Source organism: Salmo salar, chromosome 01, assembly GCF_965601325.2.
Source record: "Salmo salar chromosome 01, fSalSal1, whole genome shotgun sequence".
Lineage (NCBI taxonomy): Eukaryota > Metazoa > Chordata > Actinopteri > Salmoniformes > Salmonidae > Salmo > Salmo salar.
In genome coordinates this window covers 59,980,688-59,997,365 of record NC_138291.1, presented here as the reverse complement: position 1 = coordinate 59,997,365, position 16,678 = coordinate 59,980,688, and positions in this window count along the sequence as shown.

The following is a 16,678-nucleotide window of genomic DNA, read 5'->3' as shown; positions in this document are numbered from 1 at the left end:
ACCCTGTTCTGGTTTCAGCTCACCACCACTCCCTTGGATTCCCTTTCGGACCTGTTAACCCTGTCCCAACCCAGCTCACTCCAACCTCAGCCTCCACATCTGGTTTCCTACAACTCATCCGAGCTTCCCCGGATCTGCACTCCATCTCTCCCTGGTTTACAATAAATACCTTGGTTCATTCAACCCTGTTTCCTTGTCTGAGTTTGCTCTTGGTTTCCCCTGTGCTGCTTTGCCTAACAGAGTCCCTCCAAAAATGACAAGCCCCCAACCCAGGAGGAGCCAATGTCCAGGTCTCATCACCCAGTGTTACAGATGCTGTCGTGGTTCTGCATCGGTAGTCCAAGAACCCAGCCCCCGAGCTGTAAGACAGCCACCCGGGAGGATGCAAGGGGTTTATCACTGTGTTCTCTGGTGTTCGAGCTACAGTCCACCTCATTCCACACCGATCGGACCATGATCGCCTACATCATCTCTCTACTCTCGGGCAAGGCCCTGGCGTGGGAAACGGCATTGTGGGAACAGCAGCCACTATCTTGCAGATCCATAGTAGCCTTGACTCATCAAGCTGCGACGAGTCTTCGACCACCCAGTCGGTGGACTTGACGCGGCCAGCCAACTGTTCAACCTCCGCCAAGAGGCCAGACCAGTGGCTGACTTTGCCATTGAGTTCCACACCCTCGCCGCCGAGAGTGGGTGGAATACGGATGCACTAGTTACTGCTTTCCACCAAGGTCTGTCTAACTCCATCAAAGATGAACTGGGAGAGGACCTCGAGTCCCTGATAACGCTGTCAATCAGGTTGACAACCGCATCCGGGAACGGGTAAGACGGCACCCTTTTGACACCACTCCATCATTCTGGTTTCCTGAGTACCCCAAGGCCACTGAGCCCAGCATGGAGGATCCCAGGCAGCTGGGTCACACACACGTCTGAGCCCACAGGTACATGCGCGAAGGCTGCTGCCTCTACGGCGGAGGTCTCGGCAATCTCTGTGCTACCCGCCCAGAGCTTACGGAATACGCCAGGGCTCGCCAGCACAGGGGAAGAAACTGACGAGCTGTGCAGTTACCTCTCGGCTACCCAGTCACCATCTGTTACGACCCGCAAGCCTCCACTGGGACAACTGTCAGCCAGATTCAAGCCCTTGTGGACTCCGGGGCTGCGGATAATTTCATTGATCAAGACTTCACCAGAGATTTACAGATCCCCTGCAAGAAATGTCCCATCGATCTGCAGATTCAAGCCCTCGATGGACGCCCCATTGGCACCAGTCAGGTGGAATATCAGACCAAGCCCATTCTACTGCAGGTTGAGGTGAACCACTGAGACACTTAGTTTTCTGTTGATCGCTGCTCCCGAGAACCCCCGTTATACTAGGGTACCCCTGGCTAGCGCTACATAACCCACTAGTTTCCTGGTCCACGGGACACCTACTAGACTGGGATATGGACCGCCAAACTAAATGTCTAAGACCCCCACCAAGAGCCTCATCGTGTTTTCCTGCATCCCTTGAAGACCAATACTTTTTTTTCTGCTCCTCGTAGCTCCGGGAGACCTTCAGTAAGAGGCAGGCCGCCACCCTTCCCCTTATCGTCCTTACGACTGTGCCATAAAACTCCCAGAGGTCATCTGTGCTCCCTTTCGACCCCTGAACCAGCAGTCATGAACAATTACATCCGGGAGTCACTGGAGGCAGGTTTCAATCGCCCCTCTACATCCCCTGCTGGCAAAGGCTTCTTCATGGGTAAGAAGAATGGAGGCCTGCGTCCCTGCATCGACTACAGAGGGCTGAACCAGATTGCGATCAAGAATTTTTACCCCTGATGTCCTCCGCATTGGCGTTGGTCCAAGGGGCCCAATTCTTCACCAAACTGGACCTCTGTAAGCGTTGCAATCTGGTGAGAATCAGGGCGGGAGATGAGTGGAAGACTGCCATTAACACCCCTAGTGGCCACTGAGTATTTAGTCATGCCCTTCGGATTATCGAACTCACCGGCAGTCTTTCAAGGGACATGTTGAATCGGTTCATCTTTGTTTACCTTGATGACATCTTGATCTTCTCCAAGACCATTCTGGATCACATACTGCATGTCCTCCAAGTCCTGAGACACCTCCTGCAGAATCAACTATATCAAGATGGAGAAGTGAGTTCCACGTATCCCAGGTTTCCCTCCTGGTAACATTACCTCTACCACAGGCATCCAAATGGACCCCGTAAAAATTGACTGGCCCTGTCCCACCTCACTCAAGCAGGTCCAGTGGTTCCTCGTGTTAGCCCATTTTTACAGCCGTTTTATACGCAACTTTGGTGTGGTGGCAGCGCCTCACACAGTCCTAACCAGTAAGTCCCAGACCCATTTTTGCTGGACCCCCGAGGCTGACAGGGCATTCATGGAGTTCAAGGGACATTTCAACGCTGGACCCATCCTGATTCGACTCATCCCTTTGTGGTGGAGGTGGAGCAGAGACGGTCCTTTCACTGCGGAACGAGGAGGACAAGAAACTGCACCCATGCCTTTCTCTCCAAGCGGTTCTAGCCAGCGGAACGCAACTACGATGTAGGGAACCAGGAGCTCTTGGCAGTTAAGTGGGCTCTTAAGGGGTGGAGATGCTAGTTGGAGGGGGCACCTCATCCTTTTGTGACCTGGGGAGGTACTGTCATTGTTCCTCTTGGCACCAGAGGGCGGCAAATACCACCCAAGAATCTTTTATTGGAGGTGTGTATTATTATGCCTAGAAGACCAGCATCACGGAGTCACCTTTTCATTTTTGATGTTGAGACTGATATTTTGTGGGTAATATTTAATTAAGCTGCCAGTTGAGGACTTGTGAGGCGTCTATTTCTAAAACTATACATTCTAATGTACTTGTCCTCTTGCTCAGTTGTGCACCGGGGCCTCCCACTCTTCTTTCTATTCTGGTTAGAGCCAGTTTGCGCTGTTCTGTGAAGGGAGTAGTACACAGCGTTGTACGAGATCTTCAGTTTCTAAACAATTTCTCGCATGGAATAGCCTTCATTTCTCAGAACAAGAATAGACTGACGAGTTTCAGAAGAAAGGGCTTTGTTTCTAGCCATTTTGAGCCTGTAATCGAACCCACAAATGCTGATGCTCCAGATACTCAACTAGTCTAAACAAGGCCAGTTTTATTGCTTCTTTAATCATAACAGTTTTCAGCTGTGCTAACATAATTGCAAAAAGGTTTTCTAATGATCAATTAGCCTTTTTTAAAATGATAAACTTGGAGTAGCTTACACAACATGCCATTGGAACACAGGAGTGATGGTTGCTGATAATGGGCCTCTGCATGCCTATGTGGATATTCCATAAAAAATCTGTCTCCAGCTACAATAGTCATTCACTGTATTTCTGATCAATTTGATGTTATTTTAAAATGACAAACAATTTGCATTTCTTTCAAAAACAAGGACATTTCTAAGTGACCCCAATCTTTTGAACGGTAGTGTTCCTTAGAAAAAAGTTAGGGGCGTGGATCATAAAACCACTCCATATTTGGTGTGACCACCATTTGCCTCATGTGACACATCTCCTTTGCATAGAGTTTCAGGCAGTTGATTGTGGCCTGTGGAATATTGTCCCACTCCTCTTCAATGGGTACGCGAAGTTGCTGGATATTGGCGGGAACTGGAACATGCTGTCGTACACGTCGATCCAGAGCATCCCAAACATGCTGAATGGGTGACATGTATAGTGAGTATGCAGACAATGGAATAATTGGGACATTTTCAGCTTCCAGGAATTGTGTACAGATCCTTGCAACATGGGGCTGTGCACTATCATGCTGAAACATGAGGTGATGGCGGCAGGTGAATGGCACAACAATGGGCCTCAGGCTGTCATCACGGTATCTCTGTGCATTCAAATTGCCATCAGCAGTCCGGGTGGCTAGTCTTTGGCGATCCTGCAGGTGAAGAAGCTGGATGTGGAGGTCCTGAGCTGACGTGGTTACAAGTGGTCTGCGGTTGTGAAGCCATTTGGACTTACTGCTGAATTCCCAAAAATGACTTATGGTTGCAAAATGAACATTTCATTATCTGGCAACAGCTCTGGTGGACCTTCCTGCAGTCAGCTTTCCAACTGCACGCTCCCTCATAACTTGAGACATCTGTGGCGTTGTGTTGTGTGACGCAACTTCACATTTTAGAGTGGACTTTTATTGTCCCCAGCAAAAGGTCCACCTGTGTAATGATAATGCTGTTTAATCAGCTTCTTGATATGCCACATCTATTAGATGGATCGATTTATCTTAGAAAATGAGAAATGCTCACTATCAGGGATGTAAACACATTTTTGCACAATGTTTTAGAGAAATACGCTTTTTGTGCATATGGCAAACTTTTGGGATCTTTAATTTCAGCTCATGAAACGAGACCAACATTTTACATTTTGCATTGATACTTTTGTTCAGTATAGTTTTCATGAATCTAATTAGCCTATTTCTCAGCGGCGCCGGCCTGCCTCAGCCTCCTCACCTAATTGCAGTGGTGTAAAGTACTTTAGTAAAAATACTTTAAAGTACTACTTTAGTAGTTTTTGGGGATATCTGTCCTTTACTTTACTATTTATATTTTTGAATACTTTTACTTAACTACATTTCTAAAGAAAATAATGTACTTTTTACATTTTCCCTGACACCCAAAAGTACTGGTTACATTTTTCCAACTTTTCTTTCCAATTTGCTCGGTTGAAACCAGAGAGCTGTATAAAAGGACAAGATGCTCATGTCTCCACCCTAACAATGGGAGTCTTTGTCCCAAAGGCAGGAGACAAGCTTAGGTTTGCATCTTATGCCCATAGAAACATTGACCTTATTCTGGACAGAGTTTGGCAAGAGTGAGACCTCTCGTTTCACCTCTTCCTCTCTGCTGAAACTGTGCATTCTGAAACTATTCATACCCCTTTACTTTTTCCACATTTTGTTACGTTACAGCCTTAATACATTTTGGAATATCTGTTTTTTTTCATCATAAATCGACACACAATACCCCATAATGACCAAGTAAAAACAGGTTTTTAGACATTTTGGCAAATGTAGAAAAATAAACTGGTTTACATAAGTATTCAGACCCTTTGCTATGAGTCTCAAAATTGAGCTCAGGTGCATCCTGTTTCCATTGATCATCCTTGGGATGTTTCTACAACTTGATTGGAGTCCACCTGTGGTAAATTAAATTGATTAGACATGATTTGGAAAGGCACACCTGTCTATATCAGGTCCCACAGTTGACAATGCATGTCAGACATGGCGGTGTTCGCTTTAGCAATCTCACTGGAATAAAGACCTCCTCCATTCCTGACATTATTGAAAGACATTGTGACACCTCACATCTCAAAATAAGGCTACTTAATGTTAGATCCCTCACTTCCAAGGCAGTTATAGTCAATGAACTAATCACTGATCATAATCTTGATGTGATTGGCCTGACTGAAACATGGCTTAAGCCTGATGAATTTACTGTGTTAAATGATGCCTCACCTCCTGGTTACACTAGTGACCATATCCCCCGTGCATCCCGCAAAGGCGGAGGTGTTGCTAACATTTACGATAGCAAATTTCAATTTACAAAAAAAATAAATAACGTTTTCGTCTTTTGAGCTTCTTGTTATGAAATCTATGCAGCCTACTCAATCACCTTTTATAGCTACTGTTTACAGGCCTCCTGGGCCATATACGGCGTTCCTCACTGCGTTCTCTGAATTCCTATCAGACATTGTAGTCATAGCAGATAATATTCTAAGTTCACATGGAAAAGTCCACAGACCCACTCCAAAAGGCTTTCGGAGCCATCATCGACTCAGTGGGTTTTGTCCAACATGTCTCTGGACCTACTCACTGCCATAGTCATACTCTGACCTAGTTTTGTCCCGTGGAATAAATGTTGTGGATCTTACTGTTTTTTTTCCCCCATAATCCTGGACTATCGGACCACCATTTTATTACGTTTGCAATCGCAACAAATAATCTGCTCAGACCCCAACCAAGGAGCATCAAAAGTCGTGCTATAAAGTCTCAGACAACCCAAAGATTCCTTGATGCCCTTCCAGACTCCCTCTGCCTACCCAAGGACGACAGAGGACAAAAATCAGTTAACCACCTAACTGAGGAACTCAATTTAACCTTGTGCAATACCCTAGATGCAGTTGCACCACTAAACATTTGTCATAAGAAACTAGCTCCCTGGTATACAGAAAATACACGAGCTCTGAAGCACGCATCCAGAAAATTGGAATGGATATGGCGCCACACCAAACTGGAAGTCTTCCGACTAGCTTGGAAAGACAGTACCGTGCAGTATCGAAGAGCCCTCACTGCTGCTCGATCATCCTATTTTTCCAACTTAATTGAGGGAAAATAAGAACAATCCGAAATGTCTTTTTGATACTGTCGCAAAGCTAACTAAAAAGCAGCATTCCCCAAGAGAGGATGGCTTCCACTTCAGCAGTAATAAATTCATGAACTTCTTTGAGGAAAAAATCATGATCATTAGAAAGCAAATTACGGACTCCTCTTTAAATCTGCGTATTCCTCCAAAGCTCAGTTGTCCAGAGTCTGCACAACTCTGCCAGGACTTAGGGTCAAGGGAGACACTAAAGTGTTTTAGTACTATATCTCTTAACGCAATGATGAAAAATAATCATGGCCTCTAAACCTTCAAGCTGCATACTGGACCCTATTCCAACTAAACTACAGAAAGAGTTGCTTCCTGTGCTTGGTCCTCCTATGTTGAACATAATAAACGGCTCTCCATCCACTGGATGTGTACCAAACTCACTAAAAGTGGCAGTAATAAAGCCTCTCTTGAAAAAGCCAAATCTTGACCCAGAAAATATAAAAAACTATCGGCCTATATTGAATCTTCCATTCCTCTCAATTTTAGAAAAAGCTGTTGCACAGCAACTCACTGCCTTCCTAAAGACAATGTATACAAAACGCTTCAGTCTGGTTTTAGACCCCATCATAGCACTGAGACTGCACTTGTGAAGGTGGTAAATGACATTTTAACGGCATCAGACCAAGGCTCTGCATCTGTCCTCGTGCTCCTAGATCTTAGTGCTGCTTTTGATACCATCGATCACCACATTCTTTTGGAGAGATTGGAAACACAAATTGGTCTACATGGACAAGTTCTGGCCTGGTTTAGATCTTATCTGTCGGAAAGATATCAGTTTGTCTCTGTGAATGGTTTGTCCTCTGACAAATCAACTGTAAATTTCGGTGTTCCTCAAGGTTCCGTTTTAGGACCACTATTGTTTTCACTATATATTTTACCTCTTGGGGATGTCATTCAAAAACATAATGTTCAATTTCACTGCTATGCGGATGACACACAGCTGTACATTTCAATGAAACATGGTGAATCCCCACAATTGCTCTCGCTAGAAGCCTGTGTTTCAGACATAAAGAAGTGGATGGCTGCAAACTTTCTACTTTTAAACTCGGACAAAACAGAGATGCTTGTTCTAGGTCCCAAGAAACAAAGATCTTCTGTTGAATCTGACAATTAATCTTGATGGTTGTACAGTCGTCTCAAATAAAACTGAAGGACCTCGGCGTTACTCTGGACCCTGATCTCTCTTTTGAAGAACATATCAAGACTGTTTCAAGGACAGCTTTTTTCCATCTACGTAACATTGCAAAAATCTGAAACTCTCTGTCCAAAAATGATGCAGAAAAATTAATACATGCTTTTGTTACTTCTAGGTTGGACTACTGCAATGCTCTACTTTCCGGCTACCCGGATAAAGCACTAAATAAACTTCAGTTAGTGCTAAATATGGCTGCTAGAATCCTGACTAGAACCCCAAAAATGTATCATATTACTCCAGTGCTAGCCTCCCTACACTGGCTTCCTGTTAAGGCAAGGGCTGATTTCAAGGTTTTACTGCTAACCTACAAAGCATTACATGGGCTTGCTCCTACCTATCTTTCCGATTTGGTCCTGCCGTACATACCTACACTTACGCTACGGTCACAAGACGCAGGCCTCCTAATTGTCCCTAGAATTTCTAAGCAAACAGCTGGAGGCAGGGCTTTCTTCTATAGAGCTTCATTTTTATGGAATGATCTGCCTACCCATGTGAGAGATGCAGACTCGGTCTCAACCTTTAAGTCTTTACTGAAGACTCATCTCTTCAGTAGGTCATATGATTGAGTGTAGTCTGGCCCAGGAGTGTGAAGGTGAATGGAAAGGCTCTGGAGCAACGAACCGCCCTTGCGGTCTCTGCCTGGCCGGTTCCCCTCTCTCCACTGGGATTCTCTGCCTCTAACCCTATTACAGGGGCTGAGTCACCTGCTTACTGGTGTTCTTCCATGCCGTCAGTAGGAGGGGTGTGTCACTTGACTGGGTTGAGTCACTGATGTGGTCTTCCTGTCTGGGTTGGCGCCCCCCCTTGGGTTGTGCTGTGGCGGAGATCTTTGTGGGCTATACTCGGCCTTGTCTCAGGATGGTAAGTTGGTGTTTGAAGATTTCCCTCTCGTGGTGTGGGGGCTGTGCTTTGGCAAAGTGGGTGGGGTTATATCCTGCCTGTTTGGCCCTGTCCGGGGGTATCATCGGATGGGGCCACAGTGTCTCCTGACCCCTCCTGTCTTAGCCTCCAGTATTTATGCTGCAGTAGTTTGTGTTGGGGGGCTAGGGTCAGTCTGTTATATCTGGAGTATTTCTCCTGTCTTATCCGGTGTCCTGTGTGAATTTAAGTATGCTCTCTCTAATTCTCTCTTTCTCTCTCTCGGAGGACCTGAGCCCTAGGACCATGCCTCAGGACTACCTGACATGATGACTCCTTGCTGTCCCCAGTCCACATGGCCGTGCTGCTGCTCCAGTTTCAACTGTTCTGCCTGCGGCTATGGAACCCTGACCTGTTCACCAGACGTGCTACCTGTCCCAGACCTGCTGTTTTCAACTCTCTAGAGACAGCAGGAGCGGTAGAGATACTCTTAATGATCTGCTATGAAAAGCCAACTGACATTTACTCTTGAGGTGCTGACTTGTTGCACCCTCGACAACTACTGTGATTATTATTATTTGACCATGCTGGTCATTTATGAACATTTGAACATCTTGGCCATGTTCTGTTATAATCTCCACCCGGCACAGCCAGAAGAAGACTGGCCACCCCTCATAGCCTGGTTCCTCTCTAGGTTTCTTTATAGGTTTTGGCCTTTCTAGGGAGTTTTTCATAGCCACCGTGCTTCTACACCTGCATTACTTGCTGTTTGGGGTTTTAGGCTGGGTTTCTGTACAGCACTTTGAGATATCAGCTGATGTAAGAAGGGCTATATAAATTTGATTTGATGCTGTCTGGCCAGAAATAGTATGACATGACATACACTTTTGATCCAAATAGCATCAGATACATGGTCTACAGATACTGAGACAGAAGACAGGCAAGGAGATGCGGTAGGGTGGGCCAGGCACCCTAAGTCTCGCCCATAACGCCGGACCTGCCAATGTGTAATTTAAATAGGCTACCAGCTAAATACTGTATATAGCTACTGATATGCTAGTAGGCTAGACTGCATTGTCTACATAATGAAACAATCCCTATTGGTTTGACGGTGGACTTTGTCACATGCACAGAATACAACAGGTGTAGGTAGACCTTACTGTGAAATGCTTACTTACAAGCCCTTAACCAACAATGCAGAGTTATTTTTTTAAGTAAGTAAGAAAATATTTGCAAAATATGACCTGAAGATCACTGACGTCATGATATTACCTAGTTATTTTTCTTCTCCAAGTTCCCAATTGTCTTGAAAGCAACATGACCATCATTCCTACAGAACTGTTTTTATTATCTTAATGTTACATTTTTTTAAGTCATGTTTCTTTTTTTTTATCTGAGCGGTAGATCTCAGCTTGCTTTTTGACTGCGAAAGTGATCTTGACTCAGAAAAGGTTGGTGACCACTGCAGTAGGTGGTACATATTTTAGTTGTATCAGCTTGAACATTTTGAGTAACTAAACCACACCTCCACTATAATTTCCCAGTGTGCCTTGCCTTTGAGTGAATTGTAGTTACCACCCACGACTCTCTATTAGTGATATAAACATGGTTGTTGAATTCATTCATTTTCAGTTCTGTGGCCTTCACCAAGTGAGTTTCTAGGGCAGTGTTTCCCAAACTTGGTCCTTGGGACCCAAAGGGGTGCATGTTTTGGATTTTCCCTAGAGTTACACAGCTGATTAAAATGATTAAATCTTGATGAGTTGGTTATTTGAATCAGCTGTGTAGTGCTAGGGAAAATAATTTTTTGGGGAAACCCTGATATAGAGAGCAGCTGTTACTTCATGACGTATCTCTACCTGAAAGTACATTATCTAAGTGATTGATAGTTGGTATTCAGCAGTCATAGAAGTATACTTATTTACTTTAAAGAACTATAAAATAGTGAGTTTGTCAGACAGCATTGGCAGCAGCTCTATAGAGATGAGATGATGACTTGGAATAAAATAATACTAATCAAATAAAACCAATGTAATATACACAACTGAAATATTTTCTTAAAGTAATATATTAAAGTAAAAAATAAAGTATGGCTAATAAGTGATAAGCAGTAATGGGCAGTCACTACCATCATGGGACTTTTATTCTGTGTAGTTAGAGCATTCAACCTACAAAATGCATAGTATAAAATAATCTCGAAATTGAAAACTATGATTATTTTTTTCATAATCGAACCGAAACCGAACCAACATCAAAAAGCATTCAACACTAGAAGGTATTCGCTCCCCTTGACTTTTTCTAAATGTTGTGTTACAGCCTAAATTTAAAAAAGATATATTTTGTGAATTATGTTTTTATCATTTTTATTATTATTATCATATTTCTTAAATGAATAAAAAATGAAAAGCTGAAATGTCTTGAGTAAATAAGTATTCAACCCCTTTGTTATGGAAAGCCTAAATATGTTCAGGAGTAAACATTTGCTTAACAAGTCACATAAGTTTCATGGACTGTGTGCAATAATAGTGTCGGTACCCAACACATATACAATTAGCTGAAAGGTCCCTCAGTTGAGCAGTGAATGTCAGACACAGATTCAACCACAACGACCAGGGAGGTTTTCCAATGCCTCGCAAAGAAGGGCACCTATGGTAAATGGGTTGTATCAATATACCCAGTCACTACAAATATACAGGCCTCCTTCCTAACTCAGTTGCTGGAGAGGAAGCAAACCGGTAAGGGATTTCACCATGAGGCCAATTGTGACTTAAAACAGTTACAGAGTTTAATGGCTGTGATAGGAGAAAATTGAGGATGGATCAACAACATTGTAGTTACTACACAATACTAACCCTAAATGACAGAGTGAAAAGAAGAAAGCTGGTACAGAAAAAAAAATATTCCAAAACATGCATCCTGTTTGCAGTAAGGCACTACAGTAAAACTGCAAAAAATGTCGCAAAGAAATTAACTTTCTGTCCTGAATACAAAGTGTTATGTTTGGGGCAAATCCAACACAACACATCACTGCGTACCACTCTTCATATTTTCAATCATGGTGGTGGCTGCATCATGTTATGGGTATGCTTGTAAATCGGCAAGGACTAGGGAGTTTTTTTTAAATTAAAATAAACGGAATGTAGCTAAACACAGGAAAAATCAGAGAGGAAAACCTGGTTCCGTCTGCTTTCCAATAGACACTGGGATACATATTGCTTACCAAGACGACATTGAATGTTCCTGAGTGGCCTAGTTACAGTTTTGACTTAAATTGTCTTGAAAATCTATGGCAAAACTTGAAAATGTCTGTCTAGCAATGATCAACAACCAACTTGACAGAGCTTGAAGAATTTGAAAAAGAATAATGAGCAAATATTGTACAATCCAGGTGTGTAAAGTTCTTTGAGAATTACCCAAAAAAACTCACAGCTGTAATCGCTGCCAAAGATGATTCGAAAATGTATTGACTTAGGGTGTTAATACTTACGTAAATTAAATATTTCTGTATTTAATTTTCAATACATTTTATACAAAACATTTTTTCATTTTGTCATTATGAGGTATTGTGTGTAAATGGGTGCAATATTATTTTTGAATCCATTTTGAATTCAGGCTGTAACACAACAAAATGTTCGCTACACCAGACCTCCGGCTGCACTTTCCATCACGAGCAAAGAGACGTCCCCCCCACCTGATCCACCAGCTTTTGTCTTGATTTCATTTGATTGAAAGAGTTTGACAAAGACATCAATGGGACAGACCCCAAATGAAAGCATAAGGGCACACTCATCCACCTACACTTATACAGTATGCCAATGTCATTGGCTTCACCGTACCCACATCTAAGCCTTTAATTTTGTCACTAACTGACTAACCTAAGAATAACCCAATTTGGGGTAATTTGATTCTGGTGGTCAGAAGATCAGAAAGAAGGGCAGTTGAGAGGTTTTATTAAGCCCCAAACATAGTAAGTTGAGAGGGGGGGTTGTTTTATTTCAGATCAAGCTCTCTCGAGGAGGGAGATGACCTCAGTAATCTGATTACTGTCTGTGTTATCATAAGGCATTCTGACTCCTTTTGAGTAAATCTGACTGTGTGCCTGCAATGGTATTGCTGCTAAACAAACATATTAGGTGTTCCTGAACTTTAGTTAAGTTATATAGACTGAAAGCCCCGGGGTGCACCTTTAACCTTAAGCAATAAGATAGGGGCTTATTATTTAAGATGTCAGTCTAATATGTGACAATTATTTGTGAAGATAATGGTACTAGCAAGTCATCTCTAAAGAGTTATGACTAACATGTCAATCAAGGCAGAAACCTGTCAATATTAATCAGACAATATACTGAATGTTGTTTGATTAATAATTGTATGTTAACAACAACTGTGGTCATAATAGTGCCCGCATTAGTAGAAATGAAAGAGCATGCACGTCCAGTTTCTTTTTTTCTTTTTGACACCATGCTTGGAATGAAGTTGTACATTTATTTTAAATGCTGACACTTCAAAACCCATTGATAAAAGTGTGTGTTGATTTGGAATTCTAGCCGTTTCTGTGTGAAAACCATAACAGGTTCTTGAAACCAATTTAAGTTCTGATCCAGTCCTTTTTCCTCTTGAACTTTAAAAGGCATTTTGAACTACATTTGGCCTTAATGAGATTAGTTTATGCACACATGATAATGATTATAAATCAGAACAAATGTCAGAATGATTTTATTAATTGTTAAGGCGTGTGGGACTTGTGCTGCGTCTTTCGCAGTACTTAGAATGCAGTGTTTTCCACATGCAGCATGTGGACAGTTGCAATGTATCATTATCATGTTAACACTGGAAAATAATTGATGTTTTGACACCCATAAAAACCAAAGTCCTCAGCTCCATAAAAGTATGTCAACGTAAAGAATTTGACCTAGCTATACAATTTAACGCTTTAATAGCTAAGCATTGTTACACTTTTTGATTAATATGGTTTTTTTTGTTCTGCTTGTGTGAGATAACAATAACAATATGACCTGTGGGTGAACAAGCTTGAGAAATGCTTCAACGTGATATATATCAGTAGATATCGCAACAGAGAAACACAAACAGTAGCTGAAGAAGCAAATGTAATGAGTCTTTGCACCAGGGTATACCAAGATCAACCGTCCTGAATCACACTGTAAGACACTGTCAGGGAGTCCTATCTGATAATATTTACAGCTCACACCTTGACTACCACATCGCAACATGAACACTGTCCCCAGTAATTCAAGCCTGCTTGACTCTCAACCAGTGTGTAAGTCTATACTTACCGATGTTGACTCGATGGAGGAGGCTTGCCTTTAGCCTCTAGATTTATGATGAGAGGGGATGGCCTTGATGTGTCCACAACAAAAACCCAGACAAGTCGTTTCTTGCATGTTGCTCTCTTGGTTGAGGGTACAGTGAGAATAACAATGTAAAAAGGAATGAACAATCAGGCTTTGATGAAAGTGGGGAACTTGGTGTTAACGACATTTGGTTCTATTTGGAACAGTAAAGCAAAGGAACAGTAGCCCTATAAAGTATCAAAGGGTATAGGAACATGTACAGGCCTTTTTAAAATAAAGTACAAAGCTTCCTACACTATGGGACAAAAATAAAACAGAGTTGATGAGCCTTTTGCTAAACTAACAGACGCAGCGATGCAATGGAGGAAATGGGTTAATGGGTCGTTTCCATATGTTTACAGCTAGCAGTCTCGTTGATAACCTCACAGATAACCCAGCCATATTTCTCTCCACCCCCAGCACGTGGGCCCAAAGCCTGCACATGCTGACTCAACAAAGAGCATATTTACCAGCCCAATGGCTGCTCCTTAGTGTGGGGTTTGTAGTCTAAAACTGGCAAGTCATCCTGGGGTTACAGTATTGTTTCACAGTTTCTTTTTTATCCTCATCACACACAGGCATGACTCACTCCTGTGAAATTAATATAGGCCAGGGTGTGATGTGGGGGATTGTGTATTTTCTGATATCTTACCAAAGGTCAATTTGTGGTTGAATGGGGTTCCCATTGCGTCGATAGACCATGAACCGCAGTAAATAATGCAGAGCCCATGTAAAATTACTTTATTCCTTATGTACTTTTCTTTCCGTTGGATAACAGATTATCTATGTTTTTTGTAACTTTTTCATGCGCCTCCTTGATTGAGCAACATCAGTGATTGTAAAAACATGGGCACACAAAACGTTGCTCTTCAGGACATCTTTGCCACAGATTTACACAACATGGTTAGCTAAGCCTGTGCAAAACACACAGGAATGCAAGAGGCACACAGCAGCAGCTAGTTTACGCCATGTACAAGTTTCCAAATACACTGTCTCCCTGTCAAGAAGCCTATCACATGCAGTCTAAATGTCCATGATTACACCAATCAAATGATATTGATTGTTCAGTCTCTCAATCTTGTGTTATGGTAAAATAACCAAAAAGTAATTATCTAAGGCAAAAAGCAGGATCACAAAGAGAGCGCCACAGAAAAGGGCTCAGAAAAGGAGAGGGCGAACTTAGGATGGGGACAAGCTGAACTGAAATGTGACACAGATCACTCACTTGCCCTGGGAGAAGATAAGATGGAATAGGGGAGAGGGGGGCAAGAGCCTTGTCCCTGGACCAAAAGTTGTTTTGTAAAATGATCCACTGTTATCAAGCATGAAGAATTCTAGAAGTGCTTTGGACTCAGCCTTTTTGCTTGTGGCAGTGGTCTCTGGAGCCATGTCTGCACTGCATTAAAAATACAAAAAGAAAACCCCAAACCAGGAAGGCTTTGAGTCAAGCATTGCTACAATACAACATCCTGAGAGACTTCAAAGCTTTGATTCCTATAGGAATCATTTCATATCATAAAGATGAAATTGGGGAAACCACGGCACAGGATCCAACTTCCATTAATAACTACGGGGTTTCCAGCACACCCTGTATACATGCAGTGTGAAGTCTCTGCATTCACAGTAGTCTTTGTTGCATGAGACTTTGTTTCAATTCATTATTTCAGAGCCAGCACTATATGATCATGGCTTGAACCAAAGACAATACACCTATTGGCTAGTCTAGGATAGATATACAGTGCCTTCAGAAAGTATTCACACCCATTGAGTTTTTCCACATTTTGTTGTGTCACAGCCTGAATATAAATGGATTCAATTGAGACTGTGTGCCACTGGTCTACACACAATACCTCATAATGTCAAAGATGAATTATGTTTTTTGAAATGAAAATGAAAAGCTGAAATGTCTTGAGTCAAGTATTCAGCCCATTGTTATGACATGTCTAAATAAGTCCAGGAGTAAAAAAGTGCTTAACAAGTCACATAATATGCTGCATGGACTCACTTTGTGCAATAATAGTGTTTAACGTGATTTTTGAATGACTACCAAACACTAATTCAACCACGAAGACAAGAGTTTTTCCAATGCCTGGCAAAGAAGGGCAAGTTATTAATTACACTTTGGAATGTGTATCAATACACCCTGCCACTACATTATACAGGTGTCCTTCCTAACTCAGTTGCCGGAGAGGAAGGAAACTGCTCAGGAATTTCACCATGAAGCTTTAAAACTTTAAAACAGTTAAAGAGTTTAATGGCTGTGGGAGAAAACTGAGGATGGATCAACAACATTGTAGTTACTCCACAATACTAACTGAAATGACAGAGTGAGAAGGAAGCCTGTACATAATAAAAAATATTCAAAAACATGCATCCTGTTTGCAATAAGGCACTAAAGTAAAACTGCAAAAAATGTGGCAAAGAAATTCACTTTATGTCCTCAATACAGTGTTATGTTTGGGGCAAATCTAACACAACACATCACTGAGCACCACTCGTCATATTTTCAAGCATGGTGGTGGCTGCATCATGTTATGGGTATGCTTGTCATCGGCAAGGACTAGGGAGCTTGAAGAATCCAGGTGTGTAAAGCTCTTCAAGAATTACCCTGAAAAACTCACAGTGTAATCGTTGCCAAAGGTGATTCTAATATGTATTGACTTAGGTGTGTGAATACTTATGTAAATGAGATATTTCTGTATTTCATTTTCAGTAAAAAAAATAAAAAATCCTAAAAACATGTTTTCACTTTGTTATTATGGGGTATTGTGTGTAGATGGGTGAGAAAAAAATGAACAATTTAATCCATTTTGAATTCAGGCTGTAACACAACAAAACGTGGAATACGTCAAGGGCTATGAA